A 13,304-nucleotide genomic window follows, 5' to 3' on the forward strand; every position below is an offset into this window, starting at 1 on the left:
CTGAGTGTGATATGGCTGCATGACTGACAGACTCAGAATGTCCTGAAACAGAAGACAACAGACTCACACTTGTTTGTAACCTACTACAGGAGTAGAATATCAATAATTCACTCTTTGTTATTTTAATTTAGTGAAGAAAACTGTGTTTTTTTGCATTCCTTCAGTGAACAAAGAACCCAATTTTTTTTTTGATATAGATAAATTCTACTTTCTTATTTTAAAGAGTTGGTTGGGATTCACAAAAGACACACAATAACACCAACAAACTACTAATCAATTGTATCACATCGTATCATACTGTACTGTGTCATATGGCATCGTAATGCATTGCATGATATAGCATCGTATCGTATCGTCTCATACCGTACCATACTGTACTGTATTGTATCGTATCATATCGATGTACAGTATCAGTGGATATGTCAGCCAATAAGAAATTCTAGAGCTGAAAAATTATGTTTACCGTCTTTTAAAAACAGTTTGTCCACCAGAGACTGGCTTATTGATACACTACAAAATGCTTCTCTCACCACATATGTATTGGCCTCAGAAGTGCAGAATCCAGTGAACTTTAAAAGAACTTTTTCAGGCCTCAAATAAATGAATAATGGGTGAAATCCAATTAGGTGTGTCAGTTCATGGTCCTAATACTGCACATGCTGGCGAGCCAAAATAGAGTGGAGCCTCAATTAATAAATTCATGGGAATTTCTTTGATTAATTGTGATCAACAGTGTGATCTAAATTTGGAATTTTATGTATTTATTTTATTATTCTTGATCTTACGTACTTTGTAAATCTTGTTTATTCTTATGATTATTATAAGTCTGTGTTCCATGTTCTGTGCTATATGTGTTTGGCTTGGCCAGGACACTCCCGTAAATCACACTGTTCATCTCAGAGAGGCCCTTTTAATATAAGGCCATATTGTAGGTCAAATCCTTCACTTGAACAAAGACAGCAGTATCAAAGATATATTAAATATATCATTACTTGAGGTGTAATGGGATCATATTAACATGTGAGCTGTTGATGTAGTGGTAGTAGAGGTGGGTGCACTGAGTAGATGGGTCGGTTACCAAAGAAGAATTGAACTCCTATGGCATTCTGGCTGATAGGTGGATATACCGTTAACAGCCAGAATATGGATTTACCTGCATATGCCCTCCACTACACCACTGATGTGAGAACTCTGACTGCTCATCTCTGACCTCTAACAGACTAATGCTGCGTGGGAGTCACTGATGTCAGCTGCAGCTCCTCATTGAGGATCAGCCGTTGCCTGCACATGACAGCAGGACAAATAAAACCCTCTTCAGCGTCCACTGACCTGTCCTCTCCACGACACCTGCCAGCTCACATATACGGTATATATATCTATATATTTTTTCAATGGCCTGCCTCACTGATCGTTCACATAGATGCACCTGTCTGTGTCTTTTGTGAAGTGCTGAAATGGCAGAGATCGACATTTGAGCAGCAGATCTGGTTACTCCATCAGCTTCTGTGATCTCACAGCAGGATTCACAGCTACAGGATGAACATTTGACTGAGGTGCTTAGGTTCTTTAGTAAGGTGTTAAGTGTTAGTTAGGTCTTTTGTCATTCCTTTAAAATCACAGCAAAAACGTGGACAGTTTGGTGATATTTTAACTATATGCCACAAGAGTTCATTTCAAAAAGACCTTACAGTAAATCAAAATTTGAGACAGTAAATCACAATGAAAATGTAGGATGTCAAAATTTACTTTATTATTATCATTCCCAACATTTTTTTTTTTTTTTTTTGCTTAGGTGAAATTAATAAAGAATACATCAGTTTTGTATTTATCTCGCTCTTTGGCTAAGGGTTTGGTTTAAGGATTTGACTGTATAGAGACAGCACAATGTGTCATACCCCCCTCGGAGGGGACAAACAATCAGCACCACAATATGCAACCAAAGACTGGAACACTAACAAAATGGGCATTTTTCTGTTGTTCGCTACCAGACATAAATGACAGTCAATAAAGAGTGATAAATTGTTTTCCCCTCCAGCAGAGGCAAGACTTAATTGCCTCAATGGTAACGACCTGTCAATCACAAGGTAACCCGGCCCCAAAGCATAGCTACCCTGTGTCATTGTTTATTTATCTCTAACTGGGTCCATAATTTACAAAATGAACATCTTGCTGTATTGAAGAAGACTTGAAACTAGTCCTTGGGATTATAAACTCAGAAGAAAAATGTTTATTGAGATAATGAATCAAGTGAGAAGTAGGATCATTTTCTTATACTTACAAACAATGGGATTTCTTTTGTAACCAGTGAAGTCGCCCCCTGCTGGCCATTATGTAGGTTTAAGGCACTTTGCACTTCTGCATCCCTTTAGCTCAGATTTAGTTTCTAGTTCCCTTAAGGCCCGTTTCCACCGCAGGAACTTCGGGGTAATTTTACGGGGCCGGGGCCGTTGGTGCGTGTCTTCACCGCAGCAACCACCCCCGAAGGACAGAGTTCCGGAACTTTTACAGGGGCTAAACAAGTCCCTGCCTTGGGGTAGGTACTCATAACGGCCCCGAAAGACTCCTGGCTGGGGCTTGGGGATTACTTGGTGCTGACTGGATATACTCAAGGAGGGATGTGACGTGAACAGAAAGCTACACAATAGCCGGCATTTTTAAAACTCAGCAGACGAGGGTTAGCTTGTTCATATAGCTTCCGCCGCCATGTAAAAAAAACTCACTAAATGGTCTGTGAAAATTTTTTTTTTTCCAGCGGATATCTTAGTTACAACATGATTGAGCTAGCAAAGCAGTTTTGTGTTGCTATGTGTGGTATTTATTCAGGTATGGGAAATCATGATGTCTAGAAAGCATCAGCAGTGGCTGCAGCTGACAGGGACAGCTCACAACATCATCTGTTAAAAGCCTCCCATAGTCGGATACGACATGAAACTACTCCAGTTAGCTCAATCATGTTGTAACTAAGACATCCGCTGGAAAAACTATTTTTTTCACGGGCCATTTACTGAGTTATTACAGACACCGCTATCGGCTAACAGCTAACAACGTCCCTACGTCGCCCCGGTCAAAATGGTCGCGCAACGATTACATCACATCCAGAGCCCGGTAACTTTACAGGAACCTTCCTCGTACTCCGCTCTCTCAGTGGAGACACGGCGGTTGAGAGGGCCGAGCGAGAGGACGTTCCTGTAGTAGTTCCTGTTCCCCAAATAGTACCAGGAACTTCTTCAGTGGAAACGGGCCTTAAGAGTTAGTTTAGGTCGCTTTGGCTTCTGCTGCCTTCTAATGGAACTCTTGAGTTTGTGGATACCACAAAGCCGTGTATGCTGCTGCATTCAGATAGGGAAGTGTTTCCTGTATTTACGATAACAGTCCATATGAACACGCCCCTGTTGTGGTAGGCTTTCATAAAATTTCCTCTTACGATGTCTTGAATAGGGCGGCACGGTGGTGTGGTGGTTAGCACTGTCGCCTCACAGCAAGAGGGTTGCCGGTTCAATCCCAGGTGTGGGAGCCCTTCTGTGCGGAGTTTGCATGTTCTCCCCGTGTCAGCGTGGGTTCTCTCCGGGCACTCCGGCTTCCTCCCACAGTCCAAAGACATGCAGATTGGGGACTAGGTTAACTCTAAATTGTATGTAGGTGTGAACGTGAGTGTGAATGGTTGTTTGTCTCTACGTGTCAGCCCTGTGATAGTCTGCCGACCTGGCCAGGAACTCTCTTGCTCCAGCCCCCCTGCGACCCTCAAGAGGATGAAGCGGTTAGAAGATGAATGAATGAAGATGTCTTGAATACCTCAAGTGGGCACGTTTATGTAGACCATTGTTGTAAAAATGTTAAACGCAAACCATTTGAGGGCGGCAGATATATGCCGGTGTCGCAAGTTCCATTTGAATGCAACATTAGCTTCCAGGTCCCTTTAGCTTAGAGTTAACTTCTATGTTCCTTCAGCTTAGAATTAGTTTGGTTCCCTTAAGCTTTGGTCCTTTCTAGTTTAGATTCAGCTTCTAGGTCTCAGGCTTAGAGTAAGCCTCAAGGCTTTTCACCTGCCAACTACAGTATGGACTGGTCTCTTGTTAGCGAACAATGTACAACATGTAAATCAGACAGCTATGGAGTTGTTTAAAGGTGGCTCACAGTTTCCCCCTGCTTCCAGTCTTTGTGCTAAGTTAGGCTAAACACATTCTGGATCCTCTATTTCTGTAATGTTACTGGACGTACAGAGATGAAACTGATATCCATCCTCATATGAGGACACAACTACATTTTCTAAAATGTCAAACAAAAATGATCTTGTGTCTTTGTGTATTTAACACCAGATTTTAAAAAGCAGGAACAGAAGGAAATGTTTTCAGAAAAGAGACTGCAATGTCCCTGTCTGGTCCGATCAGTCAAACCCAGCCTGGACCCGGAAAGACGCCACAGTCCTGCCACTGATGACTCACTACAGTGACAACTGGTGCACCAGGGGAGGTCAGACAGTGAAATGCATCAGGTCTGACTGTATTAAACCATCTGTGCGCTGCCTGGTCTCTTAATCCCACAGCCGCCCTCCCTCACACCCTCTAACTGGATTGGCATCCATTTAGTCTGCTCCTCAGCCTCTGAATTCCTGTGCTATGAAACACGAAAATAATCTCAACACCAAAGAGCCGACTTGCTGAAACAAAGTGTTCTGTGTCATGATGCTAAATGCAGAGTCATTAAATCATTTTATGAGTCAGCAGGATGATAAACGGTATTTTTAGCTGAAACCAAGGCTGAACTTGTTCTGCCAGCCTAAATTGGTCAAATATATTTGTTGGGTGACTGAGTCCTTCATGAGATCATCATGTACAATGTTGTCCTTTCAGCCAATGACCTTTGGATAATGAATCAGACAAGCCTCATTAGAGCAAATTATGCAAGTCCATTTCTGCCAGTGAAAGCAAACCTGATGAAATTAAAGGAAATCACAAAAATAAAAATAGTAATTGTACATCCATATTATGGGATAAAGTTACAGTTACAATAATTAAGATTACTGGTATAACATTGCAAATCAAGATTATGAGATACCTAAACAAGTTTATAAAATACTAAATTAAGATTACAAGAAAAAGTTCATCAGGATCATAAAATACTAAATCAAAATGGTAAAATGCTAAACTAAGATTATAGGATACTAAATCAACATTACAAAACACTAAATTAAAATTCTAAAATAGAAAATCAAGACAAGATACTATAACAAGATTATGAGATCATAAATCAGGATAATAAACTACTAAATCAAGATTATGTTATACAAAATCAAGATTTTAAAATTGATAGGATACTAAATCAAGATTATAACGCACCAAATCAATTCCATTTCTAAGATAAATAAAGGTCTGTGAGCACTGCTCTAATTAGTCTGAGTCACTCTGACCTTCATGACCTCTGAGAACATTTCCTGGTAAATATATCCCATTCGGTAACATTACACTGAGTGCTTCACTCCTAAAAGCCATTTTAGCTCTAACAGGGTGCAGAGGACGGCATCAGATCTCCTGGCATGTGGAGAATTTAGGGAACAACATGAGCAAACACTAAAGAGGAAGCAGCTCCAGTTGGTGAAGAAGAAGAGCCTGAGGCCAGCCATGTGAAATCAGCAAGCTGTTCTTACAGAGCTGACAGAGCATTTTCCCCTTTATTATTCTACAGTGAGCAGAGGTGTGCTCTACAGAGGGCTCATGAGTAAGTGTTAGAGACTGTCCTCCAAACTATGACCACATTAGTCTGTTTTATAAGCAGCAATTACGACCCATATAAATATATATTTTTGTTAGGCGGTGATCCTTAGTGGCAGTAGTAATTATGACGGGAGCAAAGGAGGAAATCGGGGGAATTAGTATAAAGAGAGAGAAAATCCACCTAGTGTGGCCGTGAGAGAGGGACTGTGGATGGGTCAAACAAACACAGGACTTTCATCCAGGAGACCGGTGTTAGAGTTCAGTGCATAGATGTGTAATTATACCTAGCTACTAGATTCCAAGATGGCGTGTATTCAGTCCTTTGTAATAACTTGCCTGGTTCAGATGTCAGAAAAGTTTCTTGCTTCTGGATTCACTTCTATGATATGCGGCCTACTGAAAATGCACACTAGTGTTGTGTCCCTGTCCATGAGTACTGCACAGCTTATAGACTTCAATGAGTGATGACCTCACAGTTCTTTAAAATAGTTTCCTCTGCTCAAGGCAGTTTTACAGATGTATCACCTCAATGGATCAAAAATTCATAATAGAAAGTGTCATAATCAACCTTGTCTGCAGTCCTAGCTGTCCTGTCAGCAGCTTTACAGACCTCTCTCTAACAGTGGTGGTGTATGGAGAAAATGCTTTTTGGGCCACAGGAGACTTTTTCACAGCAATATTGTGAGTGGCCCTTGGAAAAAAAATTGGTGGTCAGGCTGAGCAGTGTTCCTGGAGGCCTGATTCAATGTGAAACCAAAAGTCAACATTCAGTTACTTTAACAACCTAATGTTGTACGTCACCTGATGTACCTGACGAATGTCACATGAGCAAATCACGTTATGTTACCTGAGTAACAAATGTTCTAATTTAAGATAAATCATGATTTTTTTTCCTGAACCTAACAACATAGTTTTGCGTTAACTGCGATTATTTCACAGTGTTAACCACATGTTTAAAACTTCAACCATAGTAAGGATGTGAAAAAAAGTTTGTGATGTTGGAAACATGGCGGCCAGGCCGGAGCAAACTCCCTCATTTTACACTTAAACAGTACACTAAAATATGTTTCTGAAAACATTTGAGGTGAGAAACAGGAAAGGCAGTTACAGAGCCTTGATTCATATCTGATCAGTGCTGCCTAGTTTGACAGTTTGACCGCAGTATACAAGCAGTGATTGACAACTGCGTGAGAGACTCCTCAGCTCTGATTGGTCTTTTCTTTGAGCTACGGTAGATTCTGGCAGATGCCATTAGGAGCAATATGAGTGGAAGGAGGAGCCTGTCTGTCTCATGTAATACTGTGTGGATATAGTGACAGCTTTAGCAAGCATGACAAAAAGTTATTTTATAAGATATTTTGCTGAGGAATAAATACCAGGAGTATATACAGAGGGTGATGTGCTGTGAGGGAATAGACTGCTGTTGTGTCAGAGAGCTTCCTTCTCTGCTCTGCTTCTCTGTCTGAACACAGACTCATTGTTTCCTCAGCTCTCTGCTTTATCTCCACTTCAGCTCTCTGACACCGCCTCAATTTATTAAAGAGACAACTGGACACTTCCATTCTGTTCTCTGCAGGGAAACGTCTGCAGGATTGTCTGCAGGGAAACAGGAACAGGGAAAACAGGGGACGCTTCTCCGATGTTGACAAGTGTTTTATTTCGTTTGACATCTGGCTATCTTATAGACTCTTTTTCAGAAATCTGTCTTTTTTTTCAGGTTGCTTTGCAGTGTGGGTAGATGTTACCAACGCTGGAATAGAAACTTTTTTACAGGATTCTCTGCCATTGAATCAGGCTTTCACGTTCTGAGGGGAAGCACACGCGCATCTGTATTTGTAGTACAGCCAATGGGATTTGTCACATTCTAGATTTTCTAAGGCCTGAAAACAGAGCTAAGAGGAGGTGGAGAAGTCTTCTCTCAGACCACCTGAGTTAAAATGTGCTCAAAGTTTATTAGGGAATTTTCACTGAATGATGCCAAAATTAAACTGCCTACCCCGGCTTTAATATTTTCTTATGTTAGCAGAGGCGGTCTTTACTCCAGGTGAGGTGGTCTTGGTTTTGACTCCCTGACAATATTGTTATTAGAATCATCTTCACCAGTTTGGCCCTGTGAACTGCAGTTGTTGGTGAAGGAGACGGAAGTTTTCAAGTCTTTAGATCGGGACTGAAATCAAGAAATTAATGTGTTTTTATACAGAAATGTTTCTGCATAAGACGAGTTTCACCCATTTTCTTGGTTTCCTTAATGTAAACAAATGCAGAACAACACATGCTCTGTGCTGTTTTAAAGACTCTGTTATTACTATAAAGAGCTGCTGTGGGATAAATGTAACCAACAATTATTTCTGAATCCTCTCTTTCTGTCTGTTACTGTTAACTCCTCTCCTGTGTGTCCTAAAAGAGTGCTTTATCATGGCCTAAAAAAAGACCACAGAAATGCCAGGATGTGCCCTAATTGGTAGGTTGGAGGCAGGAGTTAGGACAGGGTGTGGTAGTGTTGGTGGTGGTGAGGGTGAAATCACCACAGAAGAGGAATTAGATGCAATGTTGTGATATGAAGCCATTGTTTTCCCCTGGATTTGATGCCCAGCCAACGGCTCTGATCGCTGAGGAGCAGAGGAGTCGTCAGCCAGGCCAGACCAGGCCGGACCGAGCTGGGCCGGGCTTCAGAGGGAGGAGGAGAGGCAGGAACTGGGCCAGGCCAGGGGGGAAATACCAGGGGAGGTATGTCAGACAACAGCTCTATGAGTGTGTCACATGCTCCTGTTCACAGTCTGATAAAAACCCAGAGTGACAAGAGGTCTGTGAACGCCACATGGGCCACACCCACTGCATGACTCAGAAGATGTGTTTGAAAATGTTAACTAATGTACTGCATATTAATCAGTGTACTGCATACTGTGTACTAACTAACAATGAAGTATGCCAATACAAGCAGACTGTCCACACTGAGGTATAGCCTACTCAAGCAATATGTCTTTACTGCATCACATGACCGTACCTATCACAATGTTACCAGTCCAAGCTCCACTGAATGAAAATTTTTCATCACCAGGTGAGCATGTAGGAACCATTTTCCTTTTACTGAACTACAGCCACCAACCGTATCACCACACAGAAGGAAACGTGCATCTACTCATGGATGAGAAGCTTGTGACAGGCCAAGATATAATGGCATCCTCCTCAGCTAAGCTGTAAAGCGGTATTCATACTTCTGTGTCGAATTGACGCTGTAGCTGCGCCATAGCTATGCTGTAGCCTGACATGCATCTCCCCAGAGATGTAACTACATATAACGGCGATGCAGACCTCCTGGCGTTTTGTTTTGTTAGCTGAAACCATTTCCCTCAGTGGAAACAAAACTTTTATCTACTTTAATTTCACAGATAAGAAACAATAAATTGTGAGGACAGTAAAGCCCCCACAAAATAGCATTTTAAGTCTGATGATTTATCCTGGCTTCATATAAGTAGAGTCACTAAGCTAATTTATACAATGTAAAATGCCATAGGCTTGTACTAATCACGTTAGCATGTTGTATTTGTGTGGAAAACATGTTTAGTATAAGACAGTTGTCTTGTTGGTAAACCTGGAGAGTTGTAATGGAGCCTAAATTTGTAATGTTACCTTTGTTAAATGTTGCTGTTGTTCCTGGTTTCAAATGAGTAGAGGAAATCCTGCTAGCTGCTAAGCAAATTTATATAATGTAAAATGCCATAGGCTTGTGCTAATAACATTAGCATGTTGTAATTTTGGGGAAAATGTGTCCAGCAAAGGACAAGTACTTTGTCTGTGAATGCCATACTTGTTATTGAAATTGTCGCTATTAAGCCATGTTCAATGTGTTTTGGGTGTGTTTTGAATCAACTCAACTTCAAAGCACTTCACAGACTACACTGCCCACTAGTGTTTTGGAGGTGTTATTGCAGAGTGACATAGGCTCACCAGCCCACAAGTAAACGAGTATGACCAGAAAGCTCACATGTCATACATCCAGGCATTTCTCTTGTACACTATTCAGTGTGAGGGCACCACATAGCACACTCAATTTTACGTCTTTCTTTGATATATGATGCCAAACAGACCCAGAGTCAGCTGAGTCAGCTGACTCATAGGAAGTTAAAGATAGAGGACGTGTGTGAGAGCTGTAACAACATTTCTAAGTCATAATCAATGCTAATTTTGGGGGCCATTACAAAAAAAAAAAATATAACTACACTAATGAAAAAAAAAACCACTTGGGTGTTATGACAAATAACAAATTAGAGAGCAGTATAAAAATTGGAAATTAAGACAAATAAGTATTCTGACGTTATGACAAATACATTTTGGGGGCCTTATAGAAATTGTGAACATAAAAAAATGGGAAATTATAGCATACCTTAGCATCCGTCTACTATAGAATCAGATTTTGGGAATACAGCAAATACTTTTTGGCAGCACTATAAAATATTTTAGAACTATGACTGGTTGACTGTAACACATTAGGGAAATATGACAAATGTGACACGACTACTATGGTGTATGTGTTGGGTACTGTGAAATGTGGAAATACTGACAACTGACTAATTTTGGGAGGAACATTTAATCGAAATAGCAAATAAACTTTTGAGGCACAATGACAATTTTCTGTTATGAACACATGACAAACTATTAATTATTATTAATTTGGCAGCACTACAAAAACTGTTGTTAATTGTGTCAAATAACAACTTTGGGCACACTATAAAAAATACATTATTTTTCTGTATATTTATCCTTTGTCAGACTCTGATGTATAAAATGATTTAGAAACACAGACACACGACCAAACTACCTCCACCTCTGTTCTGGTCAAAGAAGCAGCTGCTCCAACACCATCTTTCCTCCTTCAAACCTGCATTAATGTGTTCACACTCACATTTCCATTTATGGAGAGCTGCATCGCCACAAGCAACACTGTGGTCATTTGCAAAGAATGAGGAGGGAGAGGAAATGTTAAACAGTCTCAGTGTGACTGACTAATTCTACCTTTTTGTGTGTAGACATCAAGTACTAACCTTTCCAACTTAAAACAAAATCAGCAGATTTTGTGTTTTTTCTATGAGGTGAATAACACCAGCGTCCTCATCTACCTCTATTAGTTTAATGTATTAACTTAAAAAGCAGCTTTGTGTCCTTCTGCCTTTTTAGGCTGCAGGGTGGGTGGAGGTGGATGGAGGTAGAGCAGCTGTAACTTTAGGAGGAGGAACAGTACAACATGCTAGGCACATAAATGTCAGGGAGCCAGATTGGGCTCCGGCTCTGATGGCAGTGATACGTTAAGCGTGCAGGGCTATAAATCTGTAAACAGGAAGCTGCCACCACCTAGCACTGAAAACAGCCTGAGCTCAGAAACATGAAAACTACTACTACTACAGGGTGGAAAAGTAGAAAGGGGACCTGTTATGCTTTTCCATATTTTGTGTCAAATAAACAGTGTTACAATGAAGGATGTTCATGGTTTCAAATAATGAGGTAAATGTATGTCACAGTAATCTCTGTGAGCAAAAACCTCAGGTTTCCTACTGTTCCGAACACTGTTTGTGACAGTTTTTTTCTGGCCTGGCTATAGTATAGTAGTAGTACTGCAAGTGTTTACGTTACATAGACTAACCTACACTGCTAAATGATGCTACCTGCTAATGAGATGGGAAACATGTAAGCCTGGTTGTCGATGTTGTACATTTCACCCCGATTTCGGCTCATATACCTGCTGGACCATGTTCGGTTGTGTTTAGGTGTTTTTACTGGTGATTTTTCACATTAGACAGTGTCACTATTCTCTGCTGACATACATGGAGCTACATGCTAACATCAGGGAAACATATGAACTTGGCTACAAATGTTGTGAATTTCTTCCAGATTTTAGATCATATTCCTGCAAGAGCCAATCATTAACCTCCGAGGCTGCAAAATGAAGCCAATGTGGAAGTGCAAAAAACTGCAGTTCATTGAATGACCACTTGAGGCTGGCTCCAAAACAGCATAAATCCACAGTGACCCCACTGTTAAAATGTCCAACTTTACAGCAGAAATAAACACGTTTAAAGCCTGGTGCAAAAAAACGGTTTTGGTCTCTATACCTAATTTAAACATCCATGACAACTGTACAGCGGAGAATTTTTTTCATTTAACTCACCCGTTTACATTTTTTAAGCTCCAAAGTTTCGCATATTTAAGGGCGGGGATGCTTGAGTGATAGCCTGACTGCGATGCATCACCACAGTCTATGAGTCAGATCAACTATTATTATTTGCAGTCATTCCCTGACTGAGAGTCACTGTGCAGAGCATAGATTTATAATTTACCTAGGTAATGGATGCCAAGATGGCGCTGATTCATTCATTAGAGTTGCTCGCCTGATGCATATGCCCAAAAAGTTTTTAGCTTCTGGTCTTCCATGGCATGCGGCCCACTGAATATGTGCAGTAGTGTTTCTCCTGCTAGCCCCGTGAGTACCTGCTCAGCTCATAGTGTACATTGAAATGAAGTCACAGATTTGAAATAGATTTTCTTGGCTTGAGGAAAGTTTTACAAATATAAAACTTTAATGGCTCAAAAATTCAGAGTAGAAAGAGTCATAATTGACCGTTGCAATACCATGAGTGACCACTGGGAAAAAATTGGCTGTAATGGGGAGCAGCGTTTCTGGAGGTCTAGTGCGGAGTCACCGAGATACTGGAGACCTAGAAATGCTTACTGATCAGAGGAGATGGGTTTAATAAAAGGGGGCCTTAAAGAGACAGGTACTGAACAGAGCCTTCACAGACAGAGAGTGAATCCATGTATTTCGAAAAATCGATTAAGCAAAGTATCACAATATTTTTGTGTGGCATTATTGCATCATTCACAGACAGAGAGTGAATCCATGTATTTCGAAAAATCGATTAAGCAAAGTATCACAATATTTTTGTGTGGCATTATTGCATCATCACACAGTGCCAAGTTTTTTTTGATACTTTTGCTTTTGCTGCTGAAAAAACATCTGTTTTATCTAATAAGATAAAACATTTTCTTGGGAGATATAATTTACAGTTGAAAAAAGGTTATATACCACAATAGATTTTATCACAATATTCAGCATATCGCAACATATTTAAAATCGCAACAATATTGTATCATGACTTAAATATTGTGATAATATCGTATCGTTGATCCTCTGGGGAGTCCCACCCCTCGACAGTATGAAGGGAAAAGTGTTGTTTGACCATTACAGCATGTAAACATGTTCCAGTAGAGACCTTCAATACAAGTATTAACCTGAAAATGAACATAATAGGAGAACTTGGTTAAGTATTACAGAATCCCTCCAGAGGAGTTAAAGTCCAGCAGGTGAAATGGATTTTTAGCTACTGGGCAGAAGCAAACATATTATGTGTAACTCATGCTAATTGCGGAGGCAGATTAACTTTTAGAATCATATTTACTATAAAAACGCGTCCTTGATCTCAAACAAAAGTGGACAAAAATAGTTTCTCATTTTCTATTTTAAGACTATTTTGCTGAAATGACTACTGTCGCTAGCAGATATATACTGATATATCCTACAGACTTACGCTTTAAATGACA

The 13,304-nt window shown here is 40.3% G+C and overlaps 1 protein-coding gene across 2 annotated transcripts in view; it reads right to left on the reverse strand.

The window, feature by feature from the left end:
• Positions 1-13,304, reverse strand: part of si:ch73-366l1.5 (FILIA-N KH-like domain-containing protein) — a 36,922-nt gene that overhangs the window by 15,607 nt on the left and 8,011 nt on the right. The gene's annotated exons all lie outside the window — the stretch shown is intronic.

Source organism: Epinephelus fuscoguttatus, linkage group LG19 (assembly GCF_011397635.1).
Source record: "Epinephelus fuscoguttatus linkage group LG19, E.fuscoguttatus.final_Chr_v1".
In the NCBI taxonomy this organism is placed as follows: Eukaryota; Metazoa; Chordata; class Actinopteri; order Perciformes; family Serranidae; genus Epinephelus; species Epinephelus fuscoguttatus.